This window comes from Danio rerio, chromosome 14 (assembly GCF_052040795.2).
Source record: "Danio rerio strain M-AB ecotype USA chromosome 14, GRCz13ab, whole genome shotgun sequence".
NCBI lineage: Eukaryota > Metazoa > Chordata > Actinopteri > Cypriniformes > Danionidae > Danio > Danio rerio.
The window spans coordinates 20014050-20033765 of record NC_141034.1 but is presented as its reverse complement, the minus strand read 5'-3'; the positions used below and the strand labels follow the sequence as shown (position 1 = coordinate 20033765).

Here is a 19716-nt window from a genome sequence, read left to right as displayed (position 1 = left end):
AAACTGCGTTGCAAACTTGAGCACTCGCAACTACACCTCTGGAGCTGTAGTTTGAAACATATTTTCTGGCTGTGTTATATTCCCATTTATCTCCCTTATGCCCTATTCATTTACAACATTCTAACATTCAAAGTTGGAATTATTAAAAATAAAAAAGCATTAGGGTCATCTCTCTAAGGTGTAATTTGCTTTCTAACTATTTTTGCAGTTTTTACAGTTTGAGCGATCTTCATGTTTAAAATTGTGCTCCCTTCACAGGGCACTTTGAAAACATTGATTTCATTTTAAACACACCCTTATGGCGAAAGCTAGAGGTGACCTATTATTTAAAAGCAGAATTTATGTTACATCTCCAAAGCTTGTGAAAACAAAAAGCAAACGTTAATTTTTTTAACTAATAGTAGGTTATTTATTAAGTATCTGTACTGTATATGACATGGGCCTGCTAGTTAGAACTTTCTGCTGTAGTTTACAAGTGTCAAATTGTAAAAGTAGACTTTTCTAAAAAAATAACAATAATAATAAAACTAATTTCCTACTTAACAATAATAATCATCATCATCATCATCATTATTAATATTATTAATTATATTAACATATATTTTTTTCATTTCTAATACAAAATATAAATTACAATTTCATTTCTTAATAAATAGCCTCACTATTTATGTATTTATATGATTTTTATAAGATATTAGAATAAGTGTTAGCATTTGTAAGTAATTTTATTTTTTAGAATAGACTATGTCATATTCTGAATAATATTTGGAAAGGAAACATAGACCTTATGCGCCATTTACACATATTTCAGTTAAAATGGAAAGCGAGTGTATGTTTTTATCAAATCTATATTTGGATTTTATTTTAAATGCGTGTTTGTGTAAACAAACAATATAATTTGCACAAAGAAATGATGGGTTTCTTCTCTAAAGAAGTAGCATCATTATGGGCGTTTTACATTATAACTAACATGGTTCAAGCGATGGCCCTGCGACAGAGAAACTATGCGTTTTGGAAAACACTCGTCGCTACATTGTTCTTTTCCCACATGATGCATCGTACTATGATAGTTGAGCCGCGAGTTATGTTGTTGTTTGGGAAACACACCCCTGATCTCACAAGGATATATACCTATTTTACATTTTGTCAGTTTAGTGGCTAATTCATATGAATTTGTACAAGTTGAGTAGTACAAAAATGTTTGATTTAAAATTGAGATGTGGCACCTAACCTTATCCCTAAACCCAACCCTCATTAGGGTATGATCAAATCATACTAAATTGTAAGCATGAGATTGTACGAATTAATACGAATTAGCCATTAAATCAAAAGTTAATGAATTTTCATGAGATATTGTTTGTATTAACTGTATGTATCATGTATCATACACTAAAATGTATCATACACTTAAAGGAGTAAAAAGGCTAATGCACATTTGTTGTTTTACTCAAAAAAAAAGATGTTCAAACTATGTTAAAAATTTATCTTAAACAACACAATTCTGCACAATTTACTGGGATTTTTTTTTTTTTTTTTTTTATGTTCAGCCCAATTACATTTGGTACGTTAACTTAATCTATTTGTGCTGATTTTTTTTTTAACTGTAGAACTGGGCCAACACTCCAGACGCAAAATAAAATAGCCAGACTTTGATTGAAAATTACTAAACTAGTTTTTTTTTTTTTTTTTCAGTTGATAACGCTCCATTCACACGGGGCTTCAGCGTAAATGCTTGACTGAAGGCGGGGCTGCTGCGATCATCATAGCAGCGTCAGCCAATGAAATTCAGTCAGCAATAGGCTACTGTCTACTAGCTGACGGATCCACAATGCAGTTCGGCAACGCCTGACGTCACCCATTCAAAGTGAATGGGAAGCGTTGATGCTGAAGCCCAGTGTGACTGGGGCAATACTTACACAGATTATTTGTTTGCCTAAAGAATAACAATGTGTGCTGCAAAAATAAGCATAATTATATGAGCAACAATAATTTAATAACTTATAGCTTGCCACATAATCATCATTAGTGACAATGAATACAAGTAACTGTTTAGCAGTCACTGTTGTTCATTTCAGCCAAAAAACTGTAGTAAATTATTTGTATAGAAATGAGTTTTTTCAAAAAGATAGAACTATGTGTATATATATATATATATATATATATATATATATATATATATATATATATATATATATATATATATATATATATACACAATAAACCCATATTGAAAATGGCAAAAGTGTTGAAGTTGTCTGTTAAAAAAAAAAAAAAATCTCTCTTACAAAAAGGACACATCTCAAAACTAGCATCTGCCTCACACACACTCACAGCAATGCTCACACATCCACACGACTCTCGAGTGTCCCCTCATTTCACACTAGCTTAGGAGGACGAATAAGGGAAAGACAGAGAAAATGAGGATGAGATATGGAATATGAGGAGGAGGACTGCACTACTCTTGACTGTTGTCGTATTATTGGAAACAGTCCAGGGGATCTGGGCTGTTGTTTGCGACACAGAAGGGCCACCAGAACACTTGTTTGCTGACACCAATAATGATCCATCTGTAACTCTTGACGTCCTGCAGCCGCTCCGCCATTATCATATTGTTCTCTACTGATCTCATCAACAACGTAATTCTTCCCCGGAGGGTCATTGAAATGAAAGCAGTACTGGGGGTTATCTACAATATCAGTGATATGAATCAATATTGTGAGCATTAATGTGCTTTTTATCTGGTTAATGGTCAGGTTTGAACATAAATAATATTACTCTGTATTTGATTAATTGGTCTGTGTCTGGTCTGCCTTAATTTTACTCCACCTATCTCATCAACAGCTTAATTCTTCCCTGGAGGGTCATAGAAATGACCCAAGATGTCCTTCCTGCTGTCTTAATTTGTCTTCCTGAGAACAATTGGTGTATTATTAGATCTGAATGGCATTGAATATGCATGCGTTCGTGATGATTTTAACATTGTCAATATCACAGTCATTTGATGGTTTAATTTAGGTTCCATGAAGACTTATTTTGATTTAAAAGTGTTACTATTAGTTAATGTACTTTTTGCAACTCTGCAAGGCAGGATTGTATTTTTAGTCATTGAAATATAAAGTTTTGATGTTTATTTGTATGTACTGTTACACTGGCACACATGAATAAGACTAAATATGATTTTTATATATAAGTAAAATATACTACATACCTTTAACTGGATTTTGCCCTAAGTTGTATTCATTGACATTGTATTTATTAAATTTATAAATTTTGACACCAATTTTAGATGTCAATTTGATGTCGTTTTTACATCAAGGTAGTTTATATGCATCTTAGGGATATAAAATCCAGTGCAAATCTATTATATCTAATTGAAGCTTTCAGGTGAATAAAACATCGTATTATTTAAAAATGTTTGACATCAAATTTTATTATAAATTTTTGACTTGTTTTTTGATGTTGATATTTCAAGGTGCCCACCGTGAACACATTAAATGCAAATAAAGTGTCTACTTTAATGTTTCAAATAACCTTCTGTAAATTATAGTAAGAATGTTTCCCAGCAGACACACAACATCATAAGATGTTAATATCAGATTGGATTTAGGTTGCCAGCATCTAAGGACAATGTTATTTTGACATCCAACAACAACAACTTTTCAAAAGTTCACTCTTAGATATTGTTTGATAATGATAGCTGGTTTGGCATGCTGTCCAGGGATAGAACCCTGAGCTCGGAGGTAATTGAGCCCAGGGCTCCCACCAGATCAATGAGCATGTAAGGGGAGTAAGAGATCAAATAGTTCTCGAGAGCTCCCCCTTTCAGGAAGAAAGGGGGATGGGGTGGAATGGGTTTTTTTCGGGAAAATAAAGATAAGGGAGTAATTTTAGCTGCGCTATAAAAAATTGCTGGGTTCGTCACAATTCATTCATGCTGTCCAAACACAAATCGACTAAGTAAACTTAATACTTTTAACAAATGTATGTGGCTTGAACATAAAAAAGTTAGCTATCCCAATGAAATTTTAAGAATTGTGTTGTTTCAGCTCATTTTAAATAAGTTGTTTGAACAAGCAAAATAAATGAGTGTGGGCTACTTATAGTGAGTTTAGATTAATCTTATTGACTAAATAATGATTGTAGATGAGAGACTAGCTGCGATCAATCATATCACATGCTCCTCTATAAATTAGTTTGCGAAACTTCACAAAATGACGTTAATATTTGGTTGATTTTAGGTTGTGTTGGAAAGTAACCAAAATCTCATGAAGAGTCGACGTTTTAAAACAATGTCATATTGATGTCAAATACTGACATTTATCCGTCAGGCATGGCAATCAAAATCTAACGTCTGATAGATGCCATTTTGGTAACGTTCACACAACATCAAGCTGTATCATCATTAGACATTGATATTTTGTTGTTTTTAGGTTGCATTGGAAAGTAAGCAAAATGCAACGTCTGTCCGACATTGGAAATTAACCAATCATTTCTAATCAAAATGCAACAACCCACAACGTTGGGGGGCATCATCAATCTGACCTCCTGTGTTTGCTGGGTTTGATGTTCCCAGGGAGAATCAACAAACAGAAACAAACAAACAAATTAATCAATCAATAAATACATAAACATACATCTGTCAGCATTTACTCATTTTACTCTTCGGTTTCAAACATGAAATTATTTTAATTTTTTTATTTTTTATTTTTTAAAGAATGTTAGACAAAAAAAAAAAAAAAAACTAGCCGTTGACTTTCACTGGGTTTTGTAATTTTATTATTTTATTTATTGTTATTTCTACTAAATGGCTGTTTTTAATATTATTATTATTATTCATTTTCCTTTGTCGCCCCATGCAACACCATGCATTTTAGAAATGTAAAAATAGATTTCTATCAGGGTACACACACCGGTGCCACAAGTCGGCAGCTGTCCGCAGCACCCTTCTTTGACCTAGGACATTGTTCGTATTTCTGGCGCGCCACAGAGAACATTCAAATGTGCATGTCTGGTGTGCGATACTTCAAATGTGGGTGCCATGTCGTGGTGCTGAGCGGTGTGCAACCCGTTTTAGTCTTTATTTTAGAGGTTGCCACATCAGAATGAACCGCCAACTATTCCAGCATATGTTTTACAGAGTGGATGCACTTCAATTCACCTGTAGTGCATGCTTTTAAACTGTGGGGGAAACTGGAGCTTCCGGAGACTCAAACCAGTGGTAATTAATGTTATTATTATTATTATTATTAATATTATAATAATTATTATTATTATTATTATTATTATTTCGCATTGACCAGAAGACAGCAACTCATACAAGTTTAGAACAAATGATGTGTCAGTAAATATTGAGAATTGTTTTTTTTTTTCCTTTTTTGGTTAAACTCTCCCTTTATTAACCAAGCTTTATTGGTTTTATTGTGTAAATGTGTATATGGGGGATCATCTTTGATATATTTATTTGTCTGAGCCAAATTTCACTGTCTATGTACACAGAGAGAGAGAGAAAGAGAGAGATAGAGAACCATGTCCTTTTTTATATCACCCTTCCTACATATCAAATAAGGTAGGCAAAACAGACCCTACTTTGCCAGCTCAACGCTTTACAGCCAGTAATTGTATTACTCCATTTGATTGGGACCTATTGTGCAAATGAACAAACAACAGGCAACTGCAGGGCCCTCACAGCAATTCACTTTGACATAAGTGCCATCTGCTGGACGCAAGAGACCACTATCTTCAACTCACGCCGTCTGTTAGATGCAGACTGCGACAGTCAACAGCTCCCAGACCAGAAAAGGGGTGATTAAAGTGCTTCTGTTTTAGCCTAGCATAGGGCCACATCTGATGGTCTTAATGCTTATGCTCACATCTATACTGAAACAAAAACTCAAGCGCTACTCCTTATTTGAGATGAGCTTAAATATATACTTATCCAGTCAGTGTTTACAGCACTGCATTCCAATGTAAAGTTATGCATTTTGAATGCTTCATATTTGTGCCAAAACCCTGCTGAAAACAAGAACAACACACTATAATGGAACTTGCAATGGTTGTAATGGAAATTGAATTGGTTTTAATGGAACATGTAATGGTCTTTAGATAATAATTTTTTTTGGCTTCAACTGGTGTCACATTTTTATTTATTTATTTATTTTTTAAAAGTATAGTCTCAAAAACAAATAAAATACTGGACTTGACGGTTAGAACTTGGTTTGTAATGTTTGAATGTTATATTGGAAACAACTATAGGCTAACATCTGTGATAGTTTTAATACAAAACATTTTTTTTTCAATAAAAGTTAAAATAAAAACGTAGAATAGAACGTGTAATGGTTTTAATAAATATATTGGTAAAAATATATTGGTTTTAACAAAAACTATAATAATCCATCCGGGTCTCTACTATTAATTCTTGGCTTTGTATTGGTGGCATGATGAACCTTATTGTAAAGTGTGACCAATGAAATTGGATGGTTTTCGGTAAATTCAATTTGAACTCCCCTCTGAAATCTGATATACTATGGCAATATATGCAAATTACATATATGGCATATAAGTTCATATTTAAATATACATATATAAAATATATGTCATACTCTATAAGCAACATATAGTTTGAAATACCGAAAAAAAAAAAAAAACAGCTGCTTACAGATTTCTCAACTATTGGGATTACAAATCTATATATGAACGCATATATAAAATTAAAGCAAAGTCCATGTAGTGTATGAGATTTCTACATAGGACTTCTATGATGTTTTCTATTTGCAGGATAGTTGGTCAATGCTAGCTTCATTAGAATAGCGGCTGCAGCATCTTTCACTCAAAAGTGAGTTTGCATCGCCCCTGACCTCTTTTCAGGTGCCTACATAGTGTCTTCCACCTCACCATTGAGGACTTGGCCCAGAATACGGAATTAGAAAGCAGCTCAGACGTCTTTTTTAGTGTCTTCTCACATCCAAAGACTAATTTTCCTCAACTGAGACCTCAAAACGTCGACCTGGCCCACAATTTATAAGCCTTGTGGCGAAAAAGAAAATGAGCACAAAATCGGGGTGTAATACACACACTTTTAAGAGATATAAGCAACTCGGTGACCCTGTGTCAAAGCCCATGAACATTTGTAAAAGTGGCATCGAACAAGTTTTGCTTAATACAATAGTAATGCAGTTAACACAGTATGTACACAGTAAAACTGGCAGCTATAGATTACTAAAAGTTTAGAATTTAGAATTTTATTATTATTATTATTATTATTATTATTATTATTACTATTATTATTATTTATTTATAATAATCTTTGGTCACACTTTATTTTGCTTGTCCGTTTGTTGAATTTAAGTTTCAATGCATCTACATGCCAACTAATTCTCATTAGATTATATAAAGACTGTTAGGGTTAGGGTTAAGTGTAAGCTGACATGTACTTGCAAAGTTTCTTACAGTCAGTAAAATGTCTGTTTAGTAGCAGGATCAACAAATAATAAGCAGACAGTCAACTGATACTCAAATGGACCATCAAAATAAAGTGTTACCTAAATTTTGTGGACACTGTAACGCTGCCATTCTAAAAATTGAAGTGTTAGAAGTAAAATAAAAATACATCTATTTTCTTCTGCTTAAAAATAAATAATAAAATAAAATAAAAAAAACATTGTATGATAATTTTTTAAACATTGTTAGCAAAAAGTGCATTCAATTTTCTTTGCCATCACAGAAATAAATTACATTATAAACTACAATTAAAATTTTTTTTTTATTGTATCAATAGTACACATTAAAACAGAGTTTTAAACATTGAGTTGACATTGTTGTAGAACATTGTTTTATCTCTGAAATGTGTTTAATATTGTGTATAATCATTTTTGCATATCATTAACATACAATTAACAAAACTATCGAATTTCCTCAAGTTACAAATAACAATTCCCGTTCATACTATCTAAAGCATACACTCCTTAAATCAAGCATTTTAAGTTATTTTGAAGTTATCATTGGTCTCTAAACGTCCTTGTCAGCATTGAGCAATTAAGTAGAGTCAAAAAAAACATTGACGTCTGTGTCTTTTCCTCCATGGCCACCTTGCTTAAATGACAGTCACCTTGCTAATGTGACAGAACATTCGGCATGAGGCAAGACGCACTCAGTCTCTCCACTGTCCTCCTGTTCCATGACCTGCCAGTAAACACAATGACAATCTGGTACAGCCGGCTTTAAACCGTGATGGGCATCTCTCCCACTCAAGATGATGAAAGCTGTGCTGCGACAGCTCACACACGCACACACAGACGCATAGCCAGATTCATTCCATCATTCCTCTTCCTGACTCTCCTTCAAGATGGAGTCTGACTCCAGCTGTGATCCCGACTCTTTCTTTTTTCAGTCTCTCTCTCTGTCTCTCTCTTTCTCTCTCTCTCTCGCTCTCTCTATCTCTCTTCTGATGCACACACAGATTTCCTTTACTGTCTCAGACTCACCCACGGCGCTTGCTGGATCGGGTCCAGATTGGAAAGGGAAAGGCGGGGTATTTGGGTCAGGATTGAGGTCCTCTCCCAGCAGAGACTGGAAAAGAACAAACCGTGCCTCCTTTACCCCGTGCTGCTACTTCTGCCTTCTCTTATCTTACACATGTGCACAGATACACACACACTTGCTATCAGGATTTTGCTGGTACAGTGTTGGTTCTGGGAGGCATAGTAATGTTGTGAATGTGTTTTGTTATGCAGTCCTACTACTCATCTCAATGTTTGTTGCAGGTAGAAAAATAGAGCAGTTCTGATTCCACTTGATGATTCTGGTGTTGTAAATGTTTTATTAATCATCATGAATTGTATGAAAATGTATTTCACGATAAACTGAAATTAATGAATTGAGTTCATTGCACTCAAACATTGAGGAAAGTTTATTGTACTTTATGAAATAATAACCGATCAATGTGTCATGTCAACTGTATACATCAATCACACAAAACGTGCATTCAGACATTGCTAGAAGTTAGTGATTTGAGTTTACAATTTAATAATGAAAAACGTTTAGTTACAAAAACACACGGATTCACTTCATTAGACATGGATTAATCTCCTGAAAGTATATGGGTTAATTTTACGACCAATTTATCCACTTTTGAAAGTTTAAGTATAAAAGCACTTTCCACTCCTACTCCTCCTCTTTTCCTAGATGGCTGGCATGATGGCCCAGGGGTTAGCAATGTTGCCTCACAGCAAGAACGTCACTGGTTCTAGCCCATACCAAGCCAGTCAACATTTCTGTGTGGAGTTTACACATTCTCCTCGTGCTCACATGGGTTTCCCCCAGGTTCCCCGGTTTCCTCCCACCATCCAAAAACATGCAACTTTAGTTAATTGAATAATCCAAATCGGCACCATAGACATGCACTTAGTAAGTAGTTATCTCTTAAAGCAGGGGTGTCCAAACTCGGTCCTGGAGGGCCAGTGTCTTTCAAATTTTGAAACTAGCCTTAGCACACCTACAATGATGTTAAGAAAGCCAATTACTATATGTTTATTAGCTACTACAGCAGGGGAGTTTTCGAGATCTACCTGAGCTCAAACTCCCCTCTCACCTTGCAAACGGGAGTTAGCCCCGTGCTCGAGGATCTTATGAGCTCAGGGCTCTCTCTTGGGACAGCATTACAAACAAGCTTTATAATCAATCATCAGCTAAGAGTGTACTCTTTCAAATGATAGTGGTTCAAAAATATAAGTGGTCACACTTTACAATAAGGTTCATTAGTTAGTCATTAATGTTAATTAATGCATTTACTAACATTTACATAATTGTTCATGTTAGTTAACTTTAGTTAATGAAAATACAGTAGTTCATTGTTAGTTCATGTTAACTCATGGTGCATTAACTAATGTTAGCAAGCATGGACTAGAATCTTGATAATGCATTAGTAAATGTTCGATTATGATTAATAAATGCTGTACATGTGTTGTTCATGATTAGTTCATGTTAGTAAATGCATTACCTAATGAACCTTACAGTAAAGTGTTACCATATAAGTAGTTTGCGACCCCTGCTTTATAGCTATCAAGAAAAAGGAGGTGGAAAAACAATGAACATTTTTAATAACAAAATAAGCAGAAAACAAAACATAAGTGGTTGTCCCTCCCGAATGACTGCTACACACACGCAAACACAGCACAAGTTCTAGGTCTGATCCTTTCTTATCTTCCTCTGTCGACACTTATTCTTTTATAATTCTATGCTCTTCCATGAGACTCGTGTGGTGCACAGGTGATGCTCATTAACACTCCAGCCTCTGGTCTTGCTTCTTTTTAAAGGTTCAAGAAACCTTCCAGGACTTTTTTGAGATTTTAACAGATTTGTGTGTGTTGAGCATCAATTAAGACAATGTTAGCACCTGTCAGCTTTAATTGTGGGGGAAACTGAATAATTTTGAACTGTTGTCATCTAATTTCATCTTCCGGGTTTAAAATCATTTTGTGGGCAGGATTAAAATTGCTGGCATAGCGTCAATGTGATTATTCATAGCTGAGTTTTCTTATCCTATGAAAAGTTCTGACTTATTAATTATTCATGAAAGCATGTGTTTCCTGATGAGAGACCTGCCGTGCACAACACGCAGTATTAAGCCGTTCATGAAGGCCTGTATGTGTTTGTTTCAATGAGCCACAGGGTTTGTTGCATGTTTTTCCCCACGATGCTGTCAGGGTCTATACAGCAAAGTTGTTGATTTGCAGCAAGCATTTCTATCGGGAGAGGTTAATAAGAATTCCAGCATGGCGGACTTTGTTTTTATCAGTTGAGTTTGTTACCATTCAGACTCATTGCCTATATCCATGCTGTGGTTTGCCTATGTTACTTATAGTACCGGCAGGGCTAATGGTTGAAATAGATAGGGCAAGAGACAGTCAGACACAGAGATTTGTGAGGAAATAATTCCTCCTCATTTATAGTGTTTATGTAAACATGATTATCTTTTCTTGTGGTTATGTGAATATGAAATTATGAATAACACATGTAGCAGAACATTAAATTACATACTGTTTATTTATTTGCATTTTAACTTTGTAACCTTAAATTAATGGGTCTCCTCACGGTTTGTGTCTCATTTTGTGGGCCAACTGACAGTTTTTCACTCTTCTCTTTTTCGCATCCCTGTGCTAGGAATGCTCCACGCTCACCATGAAGCATTTTTTTTTTTTTTAATCGGTAGACTTGAACTGAAATAGGGGGGTTTCATGGCCCTTTACAATGACACAGTAGCAAGATGAGAACAGTAGATATTTAAAAACTGATCCAAACACTATAAAGGTCTTTGATTGTGGCATTTTCTTAAACATTTAACATTTAATCAGAGCTTTCAAAAAATATAAATGTTGATGTATTTTGATCTGCCAACGTTCAAAACAATTTTTTGAGAGAATCCTTTTACATCCCAATTATGTCGGTTAACGTTTGCATGTATTGATATGCTTAGCAAAAGCTTGTTCTTCTTGGGAATTCAAATGAGGTCACATCCTACCAAACGTCTCCTAAAACAAAGCTTGCCGTAAGCTTTTCCTCACAGTTTTCCCTAGAGATGGAAAAAAGTGGTTTAAAACTGGAGTGGAGACATCAAGACAGCCCCACGTGGGGTTGCAAGTCAGGAGAAGAGCTCTTAGCTGGGATGATAGATTTTCTTCCATGGAATCATCCTTGTGAATGTGGATGGAGTACGCAGGCTGTGGATTTAGGGCGTTGTGAACTCAGAGAAGTGTGATTTCCTCTTCCTGGCTGCAGAGGTAGCGGTAGAAGAGAGGTGGGTAATCCTGGCTCAGGATGGAAGAGTTGGACCAGGATGAAAGAAGAGACCTCAGCGGAGAAGAGAGAAGGAATTAGGCTTTACCACAGGGGGGGGCTTCTGGATCATGACTACTGGAAAAGCAATGTGAGGAAGTGTTTGTCAGGGAGCCGATGATATAAGAAGACTTTGTTGAGAAGAAGCTGACATAATCTTACTTGGATGTTCATGAAGGCTTCAGAATAAACCTCATGCTGATTCTCAATAACTTCGGAATCTCCTATTTTTTTCTTTGTATTGACTTATAAACGCAGTTTGAAATGCGTTATTTATTGGCGAACTTCTAAATCTTTTTATATTGCTGTTTTATAATGAGAAAACCTATGGAAAATATATCTGAAACACTAAATATTGAACATATTGATAAAAGAAAAGCTCACATTAAACAATAGTCAAGATTGTTTAATAATGTTTTTTTTTTTTCAAAACTCCATCAAGCAATATTGGGATGGAACAGTCAATGAAAGAATAGTTCACCCAAAAATGAAAATGACCCCATAATTTATTCACCCTCAAGCCATCCTTGGTGTACATGAGTTTATTTTCTGTCAGGCGGACACAGTCAAAGTTGTTTAAAATTTTACACTGGCACAATAGTGACTTATTTTGAAACATCTAGAAGCACCTAAATCTGTCATCTAACTAACTTGTACATAAAGGATGCATAAATCCAACTAGTTTTTATTTGCTTGTTTAATAATTAAAGGCAAAGCTAACAAAATGAAAAAGGTTTAATGACCATACACTAAAGTGGTTCCCAATTCAGGTCTTTGTGACCGTCAAACTGATCCTGGTCCTCTCTCATCTACCACTATTGTTTGTCCCTTATGCAGAGCTCCTCTATGACTCTATGTTCACACCGAAAGCAGTGTCAATGTAGCCGGAAGCAGCAGCAGCTCGTCTTCAATAGTGTAGGCATCGAGGAGAGTTGAAATCAAGTCAACTTTATGGTAAGGAGCTATGGCGCAATTCAGTATAACTCGAGACTGGTGCATGAACAGGTGCTTCTCAATATCACTCAAGCAACCGGCCCTGGCCCACTCAAAACATGCATACCTTAAAATGTTGCAACTGACGAATCAGAATCAAGAAGTCAAGAATGCCATGTAATAACAGGCTAAACGCTGTTTTTTTTTTTTTTTGAAGCAGACTGATGTTTTTTTCTTACAAAAGTATTTCAAATTATTTTGTAGTAAACAACGATTGAACAAGAAAACCAAGTTGGCTTGGCTTTACTGAACAACCTTATATATACAGGGTATTACTTCTACAATGCATTGTACACATTAGTCGTGCATAACTTGCATTCAGTTGTCCTCAGAAGTTAAGGATTGGAGTTTATAATTTTAAAAGAAAATATGTTAATATGTACGGGGAAAAAACTTACTAATTCACTTAATGTGACGTGGTCTTCACCTGTCTGCATGGGTTTGTTTAACAATGGATTTATGTGCTTCACTATCCAATTCCTATGAACATTATAGAAGAGCTATGTTCGTTTGAAAAAAAAAAAAAAAAAAGTTATGAACACTATAGATGACTTGAGGGTAAGTAATTTAAGGGGTACTTTTGGTGAAGTATTCCTTTACTCAACCTCATTCAGTAACAGTTAAGTCCCCATTATTTTCAGCACCAACCTGTGCCCATGATAATTATGTTACCAGAAAAACTTTACCCTGGCAGTAGTTTTCAAAAAGATACAGTTTCATTTTTTTTTTTTTTTTAATACCCCTGTTTGTGTAGACTTAGCCTTGGAGCTTCACCCTTTATCAGATTTCAGATGGTAATGGGTGTGAGAGAGCAGAAGTGCAGTTTAAAACTGGTGGATTGAAGTGAATGAAAGCTCATCATGGCTGCTGTTAAATCCCAGTTGGCCTCTCCTCAGGAGCCCAGTCACTTTACCCCAGCGTTCACACTGTTGTCCTTGTCTGTCTAGGGATGAATCAGGGGGAAATTCTCATGCTACCTGAGCAATAGAGTCAGTGGACTCACCATCAGGCTGGAATTCACCAGGCTCTCAGACCAAGACGCTACACCCGCCACAGTAGCTATAGGATTCCATCACCCTATTTTAATGCACATTTGTAGTCATTGCATTAGATGGATGTGATGAGATGAGATGGAAGTGAAGGAAATGCGAAATTTAGAACAAAAATCCCTTAATTCACAAAAGAAAGAGGAGGTTTCGGACTTTTGCAAAAAAGCATCAATGTAAATAATTAGAGATAGAATGCATTTGGCAAATAAACTCTAACTCAGTGAACATCACATGTAAATAATGAGCAAATCTTCATTATATAATAATGGAAATAAGCTGTCTCCATTATGTGCACCTTGTTTATTACCAATTCTGCAGTCAGACGGTCTCTAACAATATATATTCGCTACATGTTAATGTGGAAACCTTCTAGTGTCTGCCCTTGCTGTGCTCACAAATAGGGTGGAAAAAATAGCTGATAATGTTGTTCAAGTCAAATTTTATAATTATATGTTTTAATACTAATATATTTAAACTCTTACTCATCATACATTGATGTTAAGTCAGGACTTCTTTAGCATCACTCTTTGACTTTCTGGGTACCCCTTTTAGACATACAGGGTACTTCAAAGCAATAAATCATTTGCATTATGCATAATACTTAATGGTGTCAACCCCGGAATAATAAAGGGACTAAGCCGAAAAGAAAATGAATGAATGAATAACACTATATGGGGTGACATGGTGGCACAGTGGGTAGTGCTGTCACCTCACAGCAAGAAGGTCGCTGGTTCGAGCCTCAGCTGGGTCAGTTGGCATTTCTGTATGGAGTATGCATGTTTTCCCAGTGTTCGCATGGGTTTCCTCTGGGTGCTCTGGTTTCCCCCACAGTCCAAAGACATGAAATGGGTAAGCTAAATTGCCCATAGTGTAAGTATGTGATTTAGTGTGTATGGATGTGTCCCAGTGATGGGTTGCAGCTGGAAGGGCATCTGCTGCATAAAACATATGCTGGAGAAGTTGGTAGTTCATTCCACCGTGGCGACCCCAGATTAATAAAGGGTCTAAGCCAAAATAAAATAAATAAATAAATAATACTTAATGGTTTGCATCCATTTGTAACAATATGGACAAATTCACACTTTCAATGTTTTGGAGCGCTTAACTATACACCTTACCTAAACATATCCACTTCTAAACAATATAAAACACTTAGCACATAAAAAAGTACAGTTATAGATAAAACTTCCAATTAGACCATAAAAAATGAGTAAAATAGCGTTACAAACTAGCTGCGTCCCTAGTCCAGAGTACTGTGTATCATCTGGTGTTATAACTAAAAACTATCCTCCTCCCACTTATAAATTATTCAAAAGATAAGCATGTATGCTACAGAAGCGTGAATCAATCAGTCACAAAACATACTAGAGCCAATGGCATTTTACAACCAAAGCTGATGTAACACTCTTCTAGCAGCAGTTTTTGAATTTGTTTATAGAATACACTTACAGTAAAATCTGAGTCATAAGGTAGATATAGATGGTGATTACATCTAGTCCTTTGATAAGTAAAACATTTCAGACTCAGACTCAGCTTTATTATCCCGTTCGGGAAACTAAAATTGCAACAAGGTATCATAACACAGGCGAATTTCCATGTACACATTAAAAAAAATATTACCACACAACATCCATACATCAGTATATAGAAACATCCCCCTTCCCCTGGACTCATTTAATGACCTAATGGCCACCATTATAAAATAATTTCTGGTTCTATTTGTCAGGCAAATAGGAACCCTAAAACGACGTCCTGATGGCAACAGCTGAAATACAGAGTACAGTGGGTGATCCGGGGTGCATAGGATACCCTGAGCTTTCCTTAGAACATTGTTATGGTAGATTACCATTAGACCAGTCTGATTAAAACCAATGATCTTGCCTGCCACCTACACCAGGCTGCTCAACCTGTTCTTGTTTGACATACTCAGATTGCCGTACCAAGCTACAATGCAAAAAGATAAAACAGATTCGATAAATTGTTTATAAAACAGCGTCATCATGGAGGTACAGACCTGAAATGATCTAAGTTTCCTCAGAAAAAAACATTTAACCTTGGAATAGTTATAATAATTGAATGAAAAGTGGCTGAAGTTGACCACCCAGTAGGCACAAAACTTCAACTTCAAATGTTGTCGATATTTGGTTGATTTTGGGCTGTGTTGGAAAGTGACCAAAATACAATGTCGACCTGACATCGTAAACCAATGTCATATTGACATCCAATATTGCCATTAAATTGTCAGGTATGGCAACCAAAATCCAACGTCTAATAGACGTCGTAGTGGTAATGTCCACACAACATCAAGCTGCAACATCATTTAGACATTGATGTTTGGTTGATTTTAGGTTGAACGTTGTACATTGGCATTGGCTTGGGTTCTGACATCAACACGATTTTAATTTCCAAACAATATGCAACATCCCAATGACATTGGGGTACAAAATCAATCTGATGTCATGTTGACCTCATGTGTCTGCTGGGCATGTCCTGACCAAGCATCAATTTGTGACAAGTTGGGAGTGAGTATGTGTTGATAGCAGTATCATAATTGCATGTTCTTAATGGGGTTGAATGTGATGAAGGGAGAAGTGTTGTCGTCAACAAGCAAATCTTTTTACATAATCAGGTTTTTGAGAAGACATGCAAATATGTGCACTGCTCCTAACACCAGGAACATGGTTGCAAACCACTGATCCAGATGATGAACTGTGATTGGCTCCTTAGGTTTGCTTACTGCAGGGATCTCCAGCCCCTTTCCTGGAGAGCTACCATCCTGTATAGTTCCCCCCCTGCTCAAACACACCTGCCTGTAATTATCAAGTAACCCTGAATAAACTGATTAGATACTTCAGGTGCGGGATTACGGCTCCCACCTCACAACTGAACCAGCTGTATCACGAGCAGGGTTGATTACCCTTGGGCTACAGAATGCAAAAGAGAATTCTGCAGTAGCTTACTAATTTCACCTAATGTGATTAATATAATTATCTTCAGCATAGTGTAAGATGACTTCAGGTTCAGTTCAAGACATTTATTCCTCATGTTTCTGAAAAGCATTCAGGATATTGAGCTAAATCTTGTTGGATGGTATTTGCAATTTATTTATTTTTTTGTTATTGTGCATTTAAAAAGCACAATGCTACTATTTTGAAGGTCATTTTCCTCAAACCCCCTACCCCCCTTTAAACATTACTGTATGTTTATTCATTCATTTTCTTTTTGGCTGAGTCCCTTTACTAATCAGGGTTCGCCACTGCGGAATGAACCACCAACTTATCCAGCGTATGTTTTACACTACTGGTGCCCTTACAGCTGCAACCCAGTTGCACTCATACACTACGGCCAATTTAGCTTACAAAATTCACCTGTAGCGCATGTCTTTGGACTTGTGGGGGAAACCGGAGGACTCTGAGGAAAATCCAAGGCAGACCATGCAAACAGAAATGCCAACTGATACTCGAACCACCAACCTTCTTGATGTGTTTCAGGCATCGTCTTGTTGTCATATTTTATTTACGTTGTTTGCTTGTTTGAATAAGTTAAGAATTTTGTGCAAGTTTGTGCTAATTTGCCTCATGGTCAGTGCAGTAAATAAATGTATTATCACCAACACGTTACTTGTGTAGCACAAAATGTTGTAACATATAAAATCATTAAAAAAACAAAAAAAATTTCTTACCTTTGAAATGTTATACCTTATGCTTTCTTTTCTTTGTTTGCTTGTTACTACACCGGTACACAGTGCAAAGTCTAGTCTTGACTAGTGCGGTTGAATGACATTTGTCCTGGGAGCACTGTACAAATGTGCCTGTGCTATTGACGCATGTTCAGGGTCTGTGAGACTGAGCACATTCACTTTTAGTGTTCACTGGAAAAGACAGAGCACCACACAGACAACAAGTATTACTCGTCCAGTCACAAAAACTGTTCGAAAAAATTCACAATGAATCATACGAATATATGAAATAATATCATGATTGTGATCATATTATGATCACAATCATAAGAGCAGAACCATTTTTCACCTACCATCATTCTTAACAGCTTAAGGGAACTGAGAAAATGGCTGGCTGACCAACCATTATACCTCCCCTCTTGACTGTAGATGTCTATCTTTCTTAAAGACGCATTAAACTTATTGACAATGAACATTAAATTTTAATTTAAGTAGAACTACTATTTTTTACCATAAACCATAGGTGATACCATTCACACCTAATTTATTGTTTCATTCTCCCCCAACAATGTAGCTTTATTATTACTATTTAAACAAAAAGCTTATTATTGCTTTAAATTAAGCCTCCCCAAGCCATCATGCCACACCCACTGCTTCTGTCTTGCTTTTATGCAAGTATAAAACATATTGGTGAATCTTTATCATTTCTGAATTTAAAATGCCAGGGGGTCATTGTGTTAAAAAAAAAAAAACTGTAAAAATATCTGTGGTGCAAGCAACTTGGTTTTCCTCAATAATGAGAGAGTGTAATCCGTCTTCTCACTTAAAAGTTCTTTGATTAAAGCGTTTGTCTCAGACAAGTCCTACTTGATGGCACATTTAATGAGTGTTGTATAATTTGCTGGCAAAGAAAACTTCCATGGCATCACAAGGATGGCACAGCACCTGCTATATAAGATGTCCAGCTGTGTAACAAGCTTTAACAAATAAATTTGATCACAAAAATGAGTAAAACCTACATATTGAATTAGTTTTACAGTTAAAGAGCACATCTGGTGATGTTCTTCTTAGTTTCAAAGAAAATGAGTATCACATCAAATATATGGTGGCATTCTTAATATGAAGATGTAATTAAATGTCTTTATTATTATGTCTTTGTTATTCATTTAAGATCTATTTTAACATTTTAATCTGTTTTTATCTCTTTTAAATCATTTTTATTCGTATTTATTGTTTCTTTTATTCTTGTTTATGTAAAGCACTTTGAGTTACTATTGTGTACGAAATGTGCTAAATAAATAAACTTGCCTCACCTAAAAAATACAACACCAATAAACTTATTTACCTCTTATTTTATTGAGTGCTTAACAAAGGTGTAAAAAGCTTTTCACAATATAGAAGCACATTTTTTTGTGGTTAAATGTTTTCAAGCAACCAAAAATAGACCACCTACTGCCCACCTCCTACTTTCTACTCTCCTGTTCACAGTGGGAGGCATTGTTAAAAAAAAAAAAAAAAAAAAAAAAAGATTCCAATTTGGGTGTTCCAAAACAGCTAAATTGTGGTCAAATGACAGCTGCTTTTCTTCCTTCCAGATTGTTATCCATGTAACATTGATTTATTTCAGCTAGTGACATTCATGTTATATATTATATAAAAAATAATGAAATACATAAAAAATAGGGGCAATTTAAATAATGTTATTAATGACAGTATTTTAACATAAAGTAATCTATAAACTAGCTTACTGAAAGTTTTTTATTTTCAGTGAATGTTTGTACATTCCATCACAATATATACGTAATGATAATATGTTAAAGGGATAGTTCACCCAAAACTGAAAATCTTGTCACCATTTACTAATCATCCACTTACATACTCACCCTGGAGTGGTTCCAACCCCGTTTAAGTGTATTTCATCTTAATAAAACAAAAGGAGATTTTTTGAAAAATGCTAACAACCTGTAATGATCATTCATGTAACATTTATAACCCAGACTCATTCTGATTACGTACCCCTATATACATTTTTGGAGAGAGCAAAATAGTCCCCGGAGCTATATATAGCGCATTTATTGTGTATGGCCATACACCCAAAGCGCTTTACGATCATGAGGGGGAGTCTCTCCACACCGCAACCAGTGTGTAGCATACACTTGGATGATG

General features: G+C 35.5%; 1 long non-coding RNA gene across 1 annotated transcript; it reads right to left on the bottom strand.

The window, feature by feature from the left end:
- Positions 1 to 11021: 11021 nt before the first annotated feature.
- Positions 11022 to 17968, bottom strand: LOC141377495 (uncharacterized). Its single transcript, XR_015507319.1, has 3 exons — positions 17904 to 17968; positions 17554 to 17742; positions 11022 to 11907 (listed from the first exon to the last, which is right to left on the bottom strand). It is a non-coding gene; the product is annotated as an uncharacterized LOC141377495 (long non-coding RNA).
- Positions 17969 to 19716: the final 1748 nt, after the last annotated feature.